General features: G+C 28.9%; 1 long non-coding RNA gene across 1 annotated transcript; it reads left to right on the top strand.

Annotated features, from left to right (window-relative positions):
* Window positions 1–13,385: 13,385 nt before the first annotated feature.
* LOC114369194 lies at window positions 13,386–16,898 on the top strand. The gene is made up of 2 exons (XR_003657557.1): window positions 13,386–13,986; window positions 14,485–16,898. It is a non-coding gene; the product is annotated as an uncharacterized LOC114369194 (long non-coding RNA).
* Window positions 16,899–17,443: the final 545 nt, after the last annotated feature.

Here is a 17,443-nt window from a genome sequence, read left to right as displayed (position 1 = left end):
ATAGGAGTATATAACTATAACATGCGTGTTTGCTTGTGTTAAATCCAAGAACTAATCACCAATAAAACAAACACAAACCCTTCTTAACTAGCAAACACATTATTGCACTCTCTCTCTCTCTCTCTCTACATGCCTGCGTGAGAGACTGCTAGCTGCACAGCACATGCTTGTCTGCAGTACTCTCACCATCCACATACCAAAACCAATAGCTGTGTTCTTGAAAGAGTTTGCGTGCTATTCGAGGCATTAGCTTATAGAAGCAGCAGAGAAAGTTTTCTTTAACATAAAATAAAAAGGGGGTCACATATATGCTAAAATGGCACTATATAGTTACACACTCCCGACAAATAATCAACTTCAATTCAAACTTGTCTTCACAATAAAATAACATTATATACTGTTATGTGTGTGAAGTTATAAGGTGTCCAATCCAAACTGAATATATCTAGCTAGATTACAAAAAATAAAGGCAAAATTGAATTAATTAAGTGAAAATAAGACATGTTATGTCATGATCTTAATAATTAATTAAGTACTGCTAGCGTATAATATAGTAATAAAATGATGATGAAAAGGGGTTGCACAATTTGAAGGAATGAAGTGATGGAGTAGAATCTAACCGTGAGAGACACTTGCATACAAACAGAAAGAGAGAGGGTATTATAGTGAGGCAGCAGAAGCATAACAACACAACACACAAGACTGCAACTGCAGCAAGAGGCAGTACTGATGAGTGCACAAAACCAAGGGGGGGAAAGAGGGTCCAATAAAATCTGACACCAGGATTCCCACACTTGTTCCTTCCAACACTCTACACGATAAAGCTCATCTCTTACCATTTTTAATCCCTGCTTTTCTCTTTTCCTTCTTAATCCTTTGCCAATTTCTACATATCCCAAATCCAGGCCTAGCTTTGCTGCTTATGCACCAGCTTTTTCTAGAACCACTCCATTAATTCTCACACCCAACTAGTCCTCCTTTTTTGACTCATCTCTCGTTCTTCACACACACTCACACAGTGCGACACAGATTTTTTGTTAGCCTTTAATTGGTGCATTTCACATGGGTGTTAATTAGTTGCAAGTGTTTAACATTTAATATTTGTACTTTTTTCACTGAAACATGCACATCAGCACACGCATTAATTAATTTAATTATTAGTACTACTATACTAATAAGTATCTCACAGACACACACATATTTATAAATTTTATATGCCTAATTAAGTTTGTCTTGTTCCTCCTCCTCCTTATTGTCCCCAGTGCCATGTTCTCCCCTCTGGCCTCTGCTACCAATAATATATTGTCCATGAAATTTAACTTTTCTGATGTTCTTACATGTACAAGGAACATGTAGAATGCTAGCTATTTATTCTTTCTATCCCCTTATAGTGTATAAGTTAGTGATTCCATAACTATTAAAAGAATTACTTGACACACAAGAGACAGCTGTGGATCAGCTTACAAAAATTTAAATACTATATAGTAGCATCCTATAGTATAATATAATTACTACATAGCATTGAATGTATTAATTAACTATATACTATCGTTCAAGGCTCTGCTGTGTCCACCCGTTCAATGCTTCTAAGGCTTATGCGACTGTTCTTTTTGAAAATGTCTTGGTAATCAGTTTTGGTTTATGTGCTTCAGTGGCTTTTTACGATCACCCATAATATTGCAATTAAATTAATTTAAAAGCCAAATATATAAAGAATAATGTGTAGGATACAAAACGTGCTCGCTACTAGCTAGCACTTTTGAAGTCAGATTTTGTCCGTGACTGTTGTAATATATACCAGTACTATAGCCTAACATATTCATTGAACATGTTTAGCTATTCTTTTTCAAAGATTGTAGCTTACTTTTGTGTGTTTTTTTTAAACCTTTCATCACTAAGTAGACCAATTGTTTAATTGGTTCTAAAATATTATAAATTTTATTATCATGTTATTGAATATCTATTGATTTTTTTTTATAACTAATTTCTATTAAAAAAATTAACTATTTTAATGGAGTCTCCTCTCATAATACTCAAACTCAAACGAGACCAATTTCAATATTGATCAAGGACTTATTTATTGGTTCTTAAAACATAATTTAACGCAGACATGCAAACTGTGAAAGATCTACATTCATTTATTTTTTATAAAGAGTAGTGTGAGTATTATCAATTTATTATCTTGGTACCAAACTTTTTTTTTGCCAGATCACTCACCCAGAAACTTAAATATAATTTTGAATCTAATTATTACAAAAATCAACGATCTGACCATACATAAAAAAAATTAAAATTAGATAGTATATATATAAAAAAAATACGGTGTTACGTAGTGTAAAGCAGTGGCGGACCTACAATGACGAAGGTGTGCACGTGTACTTTTTCATTTTTTAAAATTTATTAATAAATTTTCTTTTAAATTAAAAATTATAAATAAAATTTTATATTTTTATATTTTATTCCATATATATTTATATAGTTGTTAAATTTACTAATTTTATTTTTTATAATTTGTTTTCATTAATTCAGAGTCTTGGATTCCCCACTATATAAAGTGTCTTTAATTACAAATAATAATCCGCAAAGACGTTTTGTTACATCTTGAGTTGCATAGAACCATTCATTTCTATCTGCGCAGCTTGCCCAATACAGAGCAGGGTTTACAGTTTCTTCATATCTATTAACTATTGTCACCCAAAACCATCGTATCTACATTTTTATTTGACATATTTCTCCTTAACACATAGAAGCTATAACAAACAAAATTTATACTCCTTCCTCCAATTATCTTTCACACGCATACACATTCTCTACCATTCTTTTTTCACGCAGTCCAACCTTTTTTTAATCCTTAATTAGACTTTTATTTCTAGCTAGGGCTAATATTCTTTTTGTCTTTGATTCAGTAGAAATTTCCATTATTTAAAGTATGTAAGACTAACTCATTAACCACAGTCAAGACTAAGAGGTCACTAGATTTGACTCATCTAAAATGATTATTTATTTAAAGGAAAATTTAAGGGATTTCAATAAATAATGAAGTAATCAACAATCGATATAATGTGTATATGAATAAAAAAAAACACGACTTTTCTCATTATTGACAGTTGTCTCACTTCTTTTTTTTCAAAAGAGAATTATTTACTGCGAACTGCTTCCGACAATTGTCATATTCCAGGTTCAGACCTCTTGATAAGAATGTACTTGCTTACCACCACATTTAACTCTTATTGTTATCTATAAAGTTTTAAAAAGTTTTTATAAACGACATTTTAAAATAATGTAATATTAGTTCAATGCCGACTGTTAGATTTTAATATTTTAATTTTAAAAAATGTGAAGTCCAAATATAATTGTGAAGGCAAAACATTTAATTATATGTTTTGTTAAGGAAAAACACTTTTAAACATACATCATATTAATTAACGAGATAATGTGGTATAATGATAAAATCATATTAAATGTCTATGTAAAAAAATAAGTAGATATAAATCAAATTAATTAAATTTAAGTAATGTGACTTTTTGTTGTTTAATGAGAATTAAAATCTCTTTAGTTTTTTTATAAAAAAAATTCCATTGGTTGCACATTTTTGTTCCTTTTGGGTAGCATTAAAAATTTGAGGCCTTAGACAGCTTATTGTTATACCTAATTATTTACTGGGATCAACCTAATGATAAAGAGTTAAAATTTTACGCATTAGGTTATAGATATTCAAACCTTAATACAATCATTATATATATATAAAAAAAAAAAGGTGACAAAGCTGATAAAAATAACTTACTGATCCTTTATTCACATGCATTCATTAGTTAAGTTGGTCATACTTTACAATACTTTAAAAGTAATATTGTATTGATTAACATTAACTTGTTGGCAAAATTGTATTTCTAAAATTTTAAGAAAGTAAAAAATAATAAATAATAGTTAAAGTGAATGATAATTATGCAATGCAATAAAATTCAAAAGTATTTAAATTCAATTAAAATTGGAGAGTGAGATAAAATATTTATAATTCTATTATTTTTATTTTAAATGACATGTGAATATTTAAACCAGTAATAAAATGTATTATAATTTTACTAATTTATTTTTAAAAAAGTAATTAATAATTAAAAAATAAAAGAGAAAATTGTTTTATAATAATATAAAGTACTATTAATATGTGGGAAAGGAATACTATAGAGTAGTAGGGGTGGGGTCGTTAGTTGTTTACTATATTTATAGGGGTTCAGTTACAAAACTCTGATGAATAGACATCCAACATGGCGGGGACAAAAAACTGACTAAGCACAAAGCACTATACCCCATAAAGGAGAAAAACAATCAAAAGGAACAATTTGCCCTTCTTTTAAGTTATTTTATCATTCATGTGCATATCTTAAGCTGAAGTGACATTATGAGAGATATCTTATGCTCAAGAGGCGGTGATCAATATTTGTCACCTAAAATTAATTAAATCAATCAATATCATTGAGCGCATATGATGATGCTTTATTTCACGTCCTATAAAAGTTTTGCTTTTAATTTGCCAAGTAATCACTTGTAATTTGGCTTTGTATTGATGGGGTGATTGGTGATGCCTTTTTAGACCAACACAAATCATCTTTGACTTCTAATTGATGGAGAACAGTGTCTCAACTTATGCATAATTGTTGAAACTTTTTCCTAAATATGACTTATTATTTCCTAAACTTAAGAGATATTGCCAACAGCAATCTCAAAGAGTTAGAAACTGGTACGAAACCCCAACCAAAGTGCTTTAGACATGGAATGAATGCAAGAAGTTGAACTGATCGAACATGTTATTTCCACACACATAAAGTTAATTATGAATGTTAATCCAAAATAGCTATATATATATATACATGTCGAAAGGAGAGGAGCGCATGTTGTAGATTTGACTCGAGAAAAATAATTATAGAAAAATACTCACCGAAAATATAATTATAGAAAATTTTGTCTAAAAAGAGAAAAGCCTCTTCGATAGGGCATTTATTTTTCCAGAGCCTTGCTGGGTCTTAAAAAATACATCTAAACTTAATCTGAACAGGCTTGCTATTAGCAACAAAACCTTCTTGTCCAAAGAGTTGGTGCGTAATTAATTTAGTTTAATTTAATTTTTTTAAAAAAATAAACCGTTATATTTGGATGAATTTGACCTGGGTATCCTCAGTCAAAAACTAAAAAGTAATTTCTTGAATTATTGAAATTTATTTAAGAAATTTACTTTTCTTAATAAATATTTTTTCATGCTTACGTAACCAAACTTTTGACAATAAAGTTTAAACTAAATAGTCTTAATTTGAATTATCTTAAACACTCTATAAGTCCTATAAGATCAACTACCATATATATGGAATGGGAACAGGAGAAAACAAACTGCTCTAGCTTGTGACAGAGGCGTTTTTCAGATTTGTTAAAATTCCTAATGTAATAATGGTAAACATCATTGACCCTTGAATCCCCCTCTTCCATGAGAATAGGACCAATAAGGTGATTCAAAGGAGCAAGGACAATCACTTATCATTCCAAAAGGAAATCAAATGACAAATGGTCGCGGAAACCCTAGCCCACCACGCAATCAAATTCAAGGGTAGCTTTTGAAATAGTCTTCCAAGAGCATAAGAGGTGCAGGGCTGTGTAAGTACGATTCCTTCACCATTTCATCACTTTAGACACATAAATTTGTTATGAGATTAAATCATTACATTCGGTATAAAGTGTGTTCTCATCATTTCTTTCCATAATCATTTCACGCGAATAAATATATATGGTCAAGGGCACGACCCTGCTACCACTCAATTGCAGAGCCTAAAAATCATTACAAAATTTTTCTTGATTGAGAAATACCGATATACACCTAAATTCCAATACATAAATAATAAAAACATTAAAAAAAATACATATATTCTTGCAAAGTTTAATCTTTCATTTCGATCACTTAGGCTTATTTAGTAATCAAAATAAGATAATATAATATTGTGCGTACTATCCCTCCATTATTTGACATTATTTTTACACCTCTTGTTGTAATGCCGTTAACAACTGTACCATTAACTTAGAGGTATTAGACACAATTCGCAAAAAATACAGAATTTATTCAATAAACTATATAGTATATTTATATAGGTATTGTATTAATAAAATTATTTAAATATTACCTTAATACTTATGTTATCATCAGTCTAATTAAAATTGAAATTCAATTTATAACTATATAAAAAAACAGCTAATTTTATAAGAAGTTGTTTAAAGTAAGAATGTTCATAAATCAATTCAATGTACAATTCAATGTAGACTGAAAAAATTGATCCAAAAAATCGAAAAACAAACGGGTCAAAAAATTGAAATTCAAAATTTTTATTGGATCAATTGGATTTCACATTTATTTTAAAAATAGATTCAAATTGAACTTATACATATTTTATATTTTTATTCATAAATTTATAATATCACTTATTTTTATTTCTTTTATATTTATAAAATTATCATATAATTTATATTTATTTATGAAAAAATTATTTAATTAAAGATATTTTTATTGATTATTTGAGCTAACATGCGTACCTATTCTATTATTAGTTATATAATGACATATAAATAAAATATTTAATATTTTAAATTATTTTTTATCATATTTATTATATATCTTATCTTTTATTTAATATATTTTTAAAAAAATAAAAGTAAGATTAAAGTCAAAAACTTATTCAATCCAGATCGCTTTAAATTGGATTGAATCAAATTAAAACTTTAAACTAAATCGATTTGACGATAAATTAATAAAATTGAAATAATTGAATTGAATGATTTTTTTTTCAAAACCAATCCAATTTAATCCCATAACAGCCGAACATCCCTAGTTCAAAATAGTTTCTGGTTTTAAATTCTTTTATTTTAAAAGCTAAAACAAAAACTTTAAAAACTAAAAAAAATATATTATTTTTATAAAAAAAAACAATATAATTTTTTGGTACCAGAGATGCTGCTGTAAGAAATGAACCCTTAATCATACAAGAGTATCACTAAGTTTTAGAAGTATATGTATTTTACTGCTACATTTTACAAGTATTAAGTGTATGTATGTATGTTTAGCCGAAATTGTGTTTTAGATTAGTAGGTATTTTCTAATATTTTTAAAATATTGTAAAAAAACATTTTTGAAAAAAAACTAGAACATGTTCCTTCTCCATAATTGTTTTCCTGTAGGATAAATTAAGTTGGCAGAATGTTTTTTATCAACATGACCCATCAAAATTAGTCAGGCCCTTTTTGAAAGAAATAAAACTATGAATTTAACATAATCTGACTAGATTACGTGCATCTTCGAAGGATATAAGACAACCAACCACGGAACCACCTCATATAAAGCTTAACGATTGAAAATATAGCAAAGAAGCATTATAAGCGCGATGCATGTTTTATGCAGGGCATATTAAGTAAAAAATTATCAAATGAGAATAGTTTAATTAGCAACGCATCATTATATAAAACAATTTGAATTTGATTATAATATATTTTTTTAAAAAGTGAAGAACTTTAAGTATAATTAAATTTAAAATCGAGAATTAATTTCATATTTAACCCTAAACAACAAAGTTTGTGGTTTTTTTTTTTTTAATGTTAAAATGAGAGAAGAGAATCTTAACTGTCAGATAAAATTTAGAAACTTGAATTAGTGACAATTAAAAAGATTAGATATTTAACATTGCGTAAAAGACGTTCTCGGGTGTAAGCAACATTTAACACTATTTTTTCTGATCAGTTTTTCAACTAATTGAATTCTCCCTCAGAGACCATAATGAAAAACTTTGTGAATGAGCTTTACTCAATATGAGATCTCAGCTATATCTCTCCACAACATCGGACCAGTGGTGGTTCAATAATGACTTAATAATAGGTAGTCCGATAACTCTAATAATAATTAGGATAAAATTTGATGATTCATCCATACTTTTCATTTGAAGAAAAGGTATATAATCTTATAATTTACTATTTAAATATAACTAAATGCTAAAAATCAGTTCATAAAATGAAAGTTGTCTCACTTACGTACACTACTTTTGTGATAATATAATTAACATTAGTTGATATATAATTTTTTTTGTTATTGTGTTATTGGTATGAAATATTTTTTTTTATAACTAATCTTTATTAAAAAATCTGATTAATCATCTTTAATAGATTTTTTTTTGTTTTCAATCATATTTTTTCATCCACAAAACTCAAACACAAGATATTAATTAAGAAAACTGAACTCAGCACCACTCGAACCAATAACTTGTGTAATCTTACTAGTGATTTTAGAATCTTTACCAAATAATAATGCAAATGATGATGTAACTTGATAAACAAAATTCAGTTTTATATTATTTTTATAATTGAGTTGGTTAAATTACTCGTGTAGTTAGTAATTATGTATAAACATTTGGGAGAGAAAGTTAGTTAGTTTGTTATCTGTCTCCCGATAGTTTATATATAACCAATTACAAAGCATTAAAAGAATTGATCATCGGTAACTCATTTTTAATTCGCGTCCATCAAATCGTTTTTTTTATTTTTAAAGAAAGAATCGTTTTAAAGATAGTGAATATATATATATATATATATATATATATATATATATAAAGTAATTTTTTAGAAATAAAATCTAACTTATGAGTGTCGACATGTTTCAATTCAAAGAAAGGAGAAAGCAAGAGATCGAAAGTGAAAAAAGTTATCTTTAGGCTTGACAGATACATTGCAAAACTTTGGTGAGAATAAGCATATTTCTTTATAAACAAAAAAGAGAGAGAGAGAGAGAGGTTATAAAACATGGCGGTAAAGATGGAAAATAGGTTTTTAAAAAATAAATCACCTTTCTTTTCCTTCAAAAAGTTTGTCTCGCTTGAGATGACTTTCATTTCTCCCCCAGTTTTTACTAAAATAATTTTCCAAGAAAGAAAAGAATTAACTTTTTCTACCTTTCACATTATTTTGCTTTTATGTAAATCTCCTCTTTTTCACTTGATTTTCTATAGGCTACGTACGTATCTGAGGGTTTGCTTATACGCCTGATGTTATAGTCCGTGCGTGTGGGTCTCACACTCTCACTGTACTGCTCATGTGATCTTTGAAATGTTTATTTTAATACATTATTAAAATAAAATGACTCAACATTTAATTATTTAAGTCACCTTTTAAAGCTATTACCTTTTTGACCAGAAACTTCAACATTAATACTTAATTATTCTTGTTTTGAAAATAAAGGTGTCATACTACCGCCCAACTAATTAAAAATGATTTAGTACTTCATATTATATTCCTGCCCCCTCACTAAGAAAAAATCGCATCAGATTTGTTTGTACAAGTTCACATATAATTGCAACAATTTGTACCTGTATGAAAGGTGTGAATTTGAAAGTGATTTCAAGTTATATAGCAATGCAGTTGAAGACAGCGAATATATACAAAGACAGAGAGGGAAGAAAATGAAAGCAGATATAACTAGTTTGGGGATTCCCAATCTAATGTCATAAAATGTCACATTCCATATATTTTTCAAAAAATAAATTAAATAAATAAAACCCGTCTTGTTTATATTCAAAGCCAAATCTTAAGCAGAAACAAAATTGAAGATCTCTTATCATCGCATTCTTCTGTTGTAATTAAATTCTGTGCAACGAAACTAATTATATTTACAGCTAGCGGTGTAAAGTGTAAGAAGTAAACAAAAAGGTTGAAAATGGAAGATGAACCTGACACCTGTTGTTTTCGTTGTCAACCCTAACATTCGATTGGTGGCCATATTTTGACAGGCAAAGATTCTCTTAAAGATATCGACCATTCGTTGATCGATCACACTGGGTAATTTTGCCCACAGGACACCCTCTGCTACGTAGCTTAGCTTAGCTTGCTATTTCCGTAACTCTTTTTTCATCATCATCATTATTTAAACTAATTCATGCAACCCTCTTTAGAAATTTCACTCAATATGATAATCGATCCCAATCTTCCAAACAAAAAAAAGAGAGAAAGAAACATAGAGAAAAATGGAATGGAAAGGAAAAGGAATAGATTTTATATATGGCCAATGAGTTGTATAGCGTACATTAAAATTCTATGGCAGAGAATATCAACTACATGGATCAATTGATATAAAATTAAAAAATTTATTATTCATGATAATTTTATCTATTTTAAATAACATAATTAGGTTTTGTGAAAGAGACATGTAATCAATATAAAAATAAATATATTGCAAGAAACCTAAAAATAGTTTATTACAATCAAAATGAATGAATATAATTGTCATGTTTGTTAATATTATTGATTTTTGTAATTATTTTAATTAAAATTTATATTGTGTATGACTCTAATAGGTTGAAAGTGTAAAAAAATTAATTTAAATATATTTTTAGTTCCCTAAACTTCATATTATAGTCTCTTATATATAAAGTAATTTTTTTGTCTTCTAAATTTGTAAAATATTTTTATTAATCTCTCTCCATATACGTGTCAAATGGTAAATGTTGAATTTTTAATGTGACAACTTTTAATTGTCATAATTTGATTTTTAAATTACAAAATCAAATTCTAATCAAAATTCGCCATAAATTATGAATTTAGTACTATCTATTTGACACTCACTATTAACATATCAAAAGAGAGACTAAAAAATACTTATTTTTTAAGTTGGAAGTACTAAAAATAGGTAAATGTTAAATTGGAGAGTAAAAATATTATAACCTTAATATTTAACAAAAAAATATATTTAAGTCAAAAACAATTTACATTGACGATCTATTGCAGGAAAGAGCTGGGCATTGGAGGCGCAAAAGGATTAGGTTATAACAATGCATTGTCCTACATACACATAGTGTTGGTGTTAAAGACATACACGTCTAGATCTGTTTTTGTTTATAATTTTCTGTTTCAGATGGCAAGGCAGTGAAAGGCTTCATTTTATTTTTTTAAAATTAATGCATGATGCGAAAAATAAAATAACCTTCTAATTCTAACATTTTTTTTATTTTACAATGACAGCAAGAATGTTAGAATTTAGGACCTTATTATTTAAACTCTATTTAGGAGAATTTTAATGACATTTATATTACTAATAACGATTAACATAAATGATAATAATTTATATCTTTTAATTAAGTGATTCAAGATTTAAATTTTGATTAGTCATTGTACATACAATAAATTGTGTTGCATCTAACATAAACTATATCATATTAATATCATTGTCAACAAAAAAATTATTTTCTTTTTCATCTATCTAAACCTAGTAAAAATCTCAATGGTTAAAAAAGAATCAAATCGCTTTCACAATCTTGCATTTAAAACTTTTAAATTAGGAATGGATATTAGAATATAAATGTGATTTCTTAATTTTGTACATAATTGTTTCTTTCATTTTTTACATTTTAATTAATTAAATTATTTTTTATAATATCTTAAATAAATATGTTGGATCTATAATTCAATTAAATCAAAATAAAATAAATAAAAGGTATGTAAAATTAAGAATTAAATCAAAATTATATATTTGTTGAAATGTGAAGACTAAAAGAAATTGTGGAAAAATAAGAAGACTAAAAGTGTGGATCAAAAATAAAAAGGAATCAAAATTATAATTTAGTCTAATTTTTATTACTATTTATTTTCTTTCTTTGAAAATTAATCGGGTAAAACATATATAGCATTGATAAGAAAATATTGTGTAGACAATTATATTTAGAGAGTAGATTAATGAATGTATAGTGGGTGAATTGGATATAATATTTCACAAAATATTAATAATTTTTTGTAAATGCCAAAATATAAGAACAAATATTTTCACTATTTTATTTCTATATGTACGTGTAACGTCTTATCATTTCGTTGATATTGCGTGACTTTATATGCTTTTTACCGTAATTTTTGTTGTTATTAACAGTGGAGTGCCACTACTAAAAATTAGGGTAGGGTCTAACATCATGCCATGATTTTTCATTGATCTTTAATTGTTATTTTTTTTATATAAGTTTCCCCGTATTCTAAGCAGGGTGATATGATTGCGCTCATGGGTTGAATGTTTTACTTTTCCAGAACAAAAGTCAGTCAAAGTGATAATTTGTCAAAAATTGTAGAATGTGTCCATCAACGTTATACATACACATTATTGCTTTTATAAAGCAGTAGCAAAATTACAATGGACAAAATATATAATCGATTTATAAATCACATCATAAAGTCGTTTGTGTCTCCCGATTTCTTTCATTCTCATAAGTCATAAACTAAATTTTCATTTCAATTTTCCTCAAATATGAATATTCTATAATTTCTAAATAACTAAAGCAAAATAATTGCCTTTTTCTTGGGCAGCAAAATAAATGTCTTAAAATCGGCATTTATAGATAATATTTATTTTGCATGCCTCGGAGGAGTAATTATCTGGTTAAAAATACAATTACAGTATTTTTTATTATAGTCATCAATATTTCTGTCAATTTTTTTAAGAAAATGTACACACACACAATTTTTTTTGCGGCTTTTTACGTAGCTAATTACTTGAAGCTTCTATATTTGTTTTTTTCAAAGGGAAGTTTCCATATTTGTTGTCTTTCTCACATTTAGCTGATATATATATATATATATATATATATATATATATATATATATATATATATATATATATATATATATATATATATATATATATATATATATCACAATCATTTTTAAGTTAAGTAAAACTATTTTATGTAACAAGTTTTTTCTTTCAAATATCTAACATAATTGCATGTTTAGCTCAAATTTAAAATTACTAATTAAGTTGAGATTCACGTGATTGGGATGTATTTTTATCTGATATAAAATACAAAACAAGCTAATTTAAAAGTTGAGATTCACGTTAAATTCAAAGAAGGAAAAGGAAATAAAAAAATAATTCAAAAGTTTGAAGTTTCCCAAGCTATACTCCCAACAACTCCCCCTAATAAAACACATGTATAAACAAACGCAGCATGTTAGAGCAAAAAAGGAAAAAAAAAAACACGCAATTAAAGGCGCTAATATGAGTAGCTAAAAATCTGATGATCTGAGGGGTGGAATTAGGTGACAATAAGGTCGGGGTAGGATTTTCCATTCTAAAATGTAAATTAACAAAAAAGGGTTAGTGCAAAGCTGTCCCTGGAAGGAAGTAGTAGTATAACTATAATCAATTGGTAATAAAATATGATTGCATATAAAGCAAAGGAAAAAAAAAAAGGTAGATAAAGAAAGAGGTGGTGATGGGGGAAAAAGAAAAAGAAGGCACATTTTGGTAATACTTCCCCTCCTTTATCTTTCTTTAGCTTTATTTTTATTTAAAGAAAGTTTGAGTGATGAGGAATCCATGTCCTCCAAGCACTCCCAGACAAAATGAGCTTCAGAGAAGAGCAAAAGCACACTTAGCTTTATGACCCAGAAAAGGAGATTTCAAACAACATAAGGCTAGCTTAGGAAATTGCGTGGTTAGTAACCCAATTCAATTCTCTCTCTTACCCTTACCCTTACCTTAGCTAGCTCTCCTTGTGTTGGTGTCTATATTTAGTGGGGGGGAACCCTTGGCTTCAGGGTGCAACCACAACCCCACATCCTTCCTCCTTTTCCTCACACAAACCCCACTATTATTAGCCAGACCTTAATCCCCCTACCCTTAGCCCACTGGTTTGCTTGTTTTATGCAAATTCAGTAGGGTTTTTGTGGGGCTTTCAAACCCATTTGATTATGACTTAGTTTCATGCCATCCTCTATAGATCTCCCTGAACCCTCTGCTTGTGCTTCCCCCCACCCTCAACTCAATATATACTACCTCCATCTCCTTCCACTCTTACTCTCCATCCCCTTCTACCTCTAAACAATTCTCTCCTCCTCTCTTTATGTCCCTTTCTCTCCTTTTCCCCCTACCTATCTCCACCAATTCCACCTTCATCTTCCTCCCCATCAAGGACTATCTATATATACATCTAGGTTTGATCATCTATCATCCTTATCATGTTAACCATATAGCTAGCTAGGTCTATTCCTTGCACTCATCACTTGTATATATACATAGTTTTAAAAGTACATATCATATAGTAATGCATCATACATAACACTTCTATAACCTTAGGATTAGTTATAGCTAATTAGAATTTAGAGAGAGAGAGAGATGGGGCAAAAAAGCTTGATTTTGTATATGTGTATGTTTAATTACACTCATGCATCTTATTAGTTAATTGCATGTTTAATTGTGTTACATCATGCATACATATGTGTATGTGCCTGGCTCCCTGTATGCCATTTGTAGAGCTCATCGAAGCATCAATGACCTTTGTGGATGGCGTATGAGGAGCCAAGCATATTTCATATACATACATGGAGATTATGATGATCAAATTTTAATTTTATGTGGGTAAATTAAAGAGTATGTATATATGAATATTATTAGTCTTTGATATTTTTTTTAATTTCTTCGGTTTGTTATAGTATTAATCATGAATTGTACCAACTATTGGAGGATATATATATATATATTTATATAGGCCAACTATTCAACAAAGCACGGCATTGTCATTTTCAAAGGCATAGGTTTTGCTTCCTCGTGACTGAACAAAGGTACATCTGTTTTTATTTTTATCTTCCTTTTTTCATTATTGCAAAAGTCTTGAAGGAAGACATTTTTTTTCTAGGGTTCTTTCGAGTGATGCATATATATGTGATCTGCAGAGTGTTAACTGGGGGAACATATTCCTTCATTTACCTGCTGGGGGCTCACATGTGGGTGTGGTTTTTTTTTTCTGTTTTGTTTAGTAGTTTCAAATCATTTCACTACACTTGAAACGAGGGCATGGGAAAACAGCAAGAAACCCCAAGTTACCGTAAATTAGAACTATTCCTGACATTTAACATGGAAGTTATAAAAATTTACTAGCTCACCCCTTCTTGTTACCACCATACTTGTCTGTCTCATGGACATTTCATATGACCTCTGATTATACCAACAATAGCCTAAAAAGAAGCAATACTGTGTCATATAGTATACAGTTATATACAGGCATTTATTGGTGGTATTATCTATTTAGTATTTTACTTTTAGACTCGATCGTTAGTCATTAATAAATAGTATATTTATACTATATATATCCGGAGGTAATTTGCTACATAATCGCTGCTGGTTTATTTTTAATTTTTAGGAGAATCTTTGTTATCTTGGAAGAAAATAATTTCGTTTTATTATTTTCTTATGAACATAATCAATTAATTGCATATATCATGCACCTATAAAAATGTTACATGTTTTAGGGTTATTCTCATGAAATTTCCATTTGAAATATGATTCCTTAATATTAACATCAACAATAATGACTTCAAAGTAAGCAATATTCTATCCTAACATGCTCACTCTCCTGTGATGAACAAGTTCGTAATTTATTCTTTCTCCTTAATTCTTTCCTAAATTAATGCCCATTTATGACTTGTGAGTATATTTAATGGATACGCAATTAGTCCTAAGAAATCAGTGCTTTTATTGACATAATAAACTGTCATTTTACACTTATTTCTCATGGAAATTTCACTCATCAAATGACCTATGATTAACTATAGGCTAAACTGAAGCAACAGTATGTCATAACATATATAGTAACGAATTTAATATGCTTACCACTAGCATATTGTCAGAACGAAAACATTTTACGGTTAACTGGTCATTTCATTTGCATGATCAATATTGTTTTGCAACAGTAATCTATTTATTTATTATGTCCTAAGATACTTAATTTTTGCACCGCTCAAACATTGGTTGCCAATTGATAAACAACCCTTAGGACCGAGTTGTAGCTGATCATCTTTCATACATAGTGAGAACGAAAACATTGTACGGTTAATTGGTCATTTGCATGATCAATATTGTTTTGCAACAGTAATATATTTACTTATCTGTTCTTAGATACTTTTTACCCGCTCAAACGTTGGTCACCAATTCAATATAATGAACCCTTTAGAGTTAAGAGAAGACTACGTATATATATATATATATGCTAGTTGTAGAATCTGGTTTAAAGAAGAGGATGTTAGCTATTTAAACCAAATGTACTGATGAACAACCTCTTTCTTCTCAATTTCTTAACCCGGTTGCTCATCTTGAAGAAAAAAGAAACATAGTTAATTATATATGGGGATTAATTTAAGATATGGAAATGAAGAATCATCAACCTGTTCCTGCTAGCTAGCCACAAATTCTACAAGGGTGTGTACTGATAAAATAGTTAGCAGAAGAGAGGTAAACGAATGGTATTATAATTAGTAATTATTATTATTATTATTCTAGTTGCTTAGCCTTATCGATCTGCGTAATGTGTAATGGACCATATCCAGTGGTGTAGGCATAGTTAGTGAGATGAAGATGGTGATGATGATGAAAGGGAATTTTTCACTCTTTGAGCTTAGGTAGGTGGTCTGTGAATACACACACGCATGTCTGGCCAGGGCTTGAAGAAAGTAAAAAAAGGGCAAGGATCCTGGGAAAAGTAAAAGCATGATTGTAGCAGCTAGCTGGAGGATTATCATTATAGCCACTGGACTGGGGAATCTCATACAACAAAAAGGAATGGACCACTCTCTCTCTCTCTCTCCCCTTTCAATTGGCTTGCAGGGAATATGGTATACGGTCAAAGCAGGTCAAAAGCTTACAAAAGGACATTATTGGTCAGGCTATTGTGGGACCACCCACACCCTAACACCCTCCTGGGGAAATCAATTCTGGGATTTTGTGTTTTTTTTTCTCTTCTTCTCAAACATTTCACTGTACTTAGTTTGCAATCTTTTTTTATTCCTACTATAACCATTGCAATCAATCCTTTAATTGCCAAATAAAGTATCATTTAATTTTATATTCTTAACTTTTAATTGGCATGTACTTTTTTCCCATTATCATTTGATGTGTTTAACATTCATATATATAAGTATCTTAGGACACTAATTAGTTCACATTGTTTTTAATTATTTAAACTAACTAGCATAGATTGAACACTTTTTAGGATAAACACTTTAATTTGAACCTTAATTTGATGATAATAAAAGATTAGAAAATCTTAGGCAATTAAGGTAGGAACTGCAAAGTAACCTGCAGTTATATTGGAGAAAGAAAGAGAATAAAATTATTAGAGTAATCATATGATGTAAGGTGCTGGCTAGGCCCGCTTCCTCAGTGTTTGATGCCTCTGCTGGCAGATTAATTGTACTCTTCAAGTCTGAGAAAGTAGATTCTATACTATTCCTGTCTCACTTTCGCCATGGGAATATCATTTTTGCTTTTTTACTATGTCCAAGGATGAATTTATATGAATAATTTTACTTTACATCTTCCTTTCTCCATGATTCTTCTCAGATTAATTTTAAGGTGAAATTTGTATAATTTTTTGTACATATTTTTATATCATCATGT

The sequence above is a fragment of the Glycine soja genome, chromosome 10, assembly GCF_004193775.1.
Source record: "Glycine soja cultivar W05 chromosome 10, ASM419377v2, whole genome shotgun sequence".
Taxonomy (NCBI): domain Eukaryota; kingdom Viridiplantae; phylum Streptophyta; class Magnoliopsida; order Fabales; family Fabaceae; genus Glycine; species Glycine soja.
Note: the sequence above shows the minus strand (reverse complement) of the source record. Positions and strands in the feature narration are given on the sequence as shown.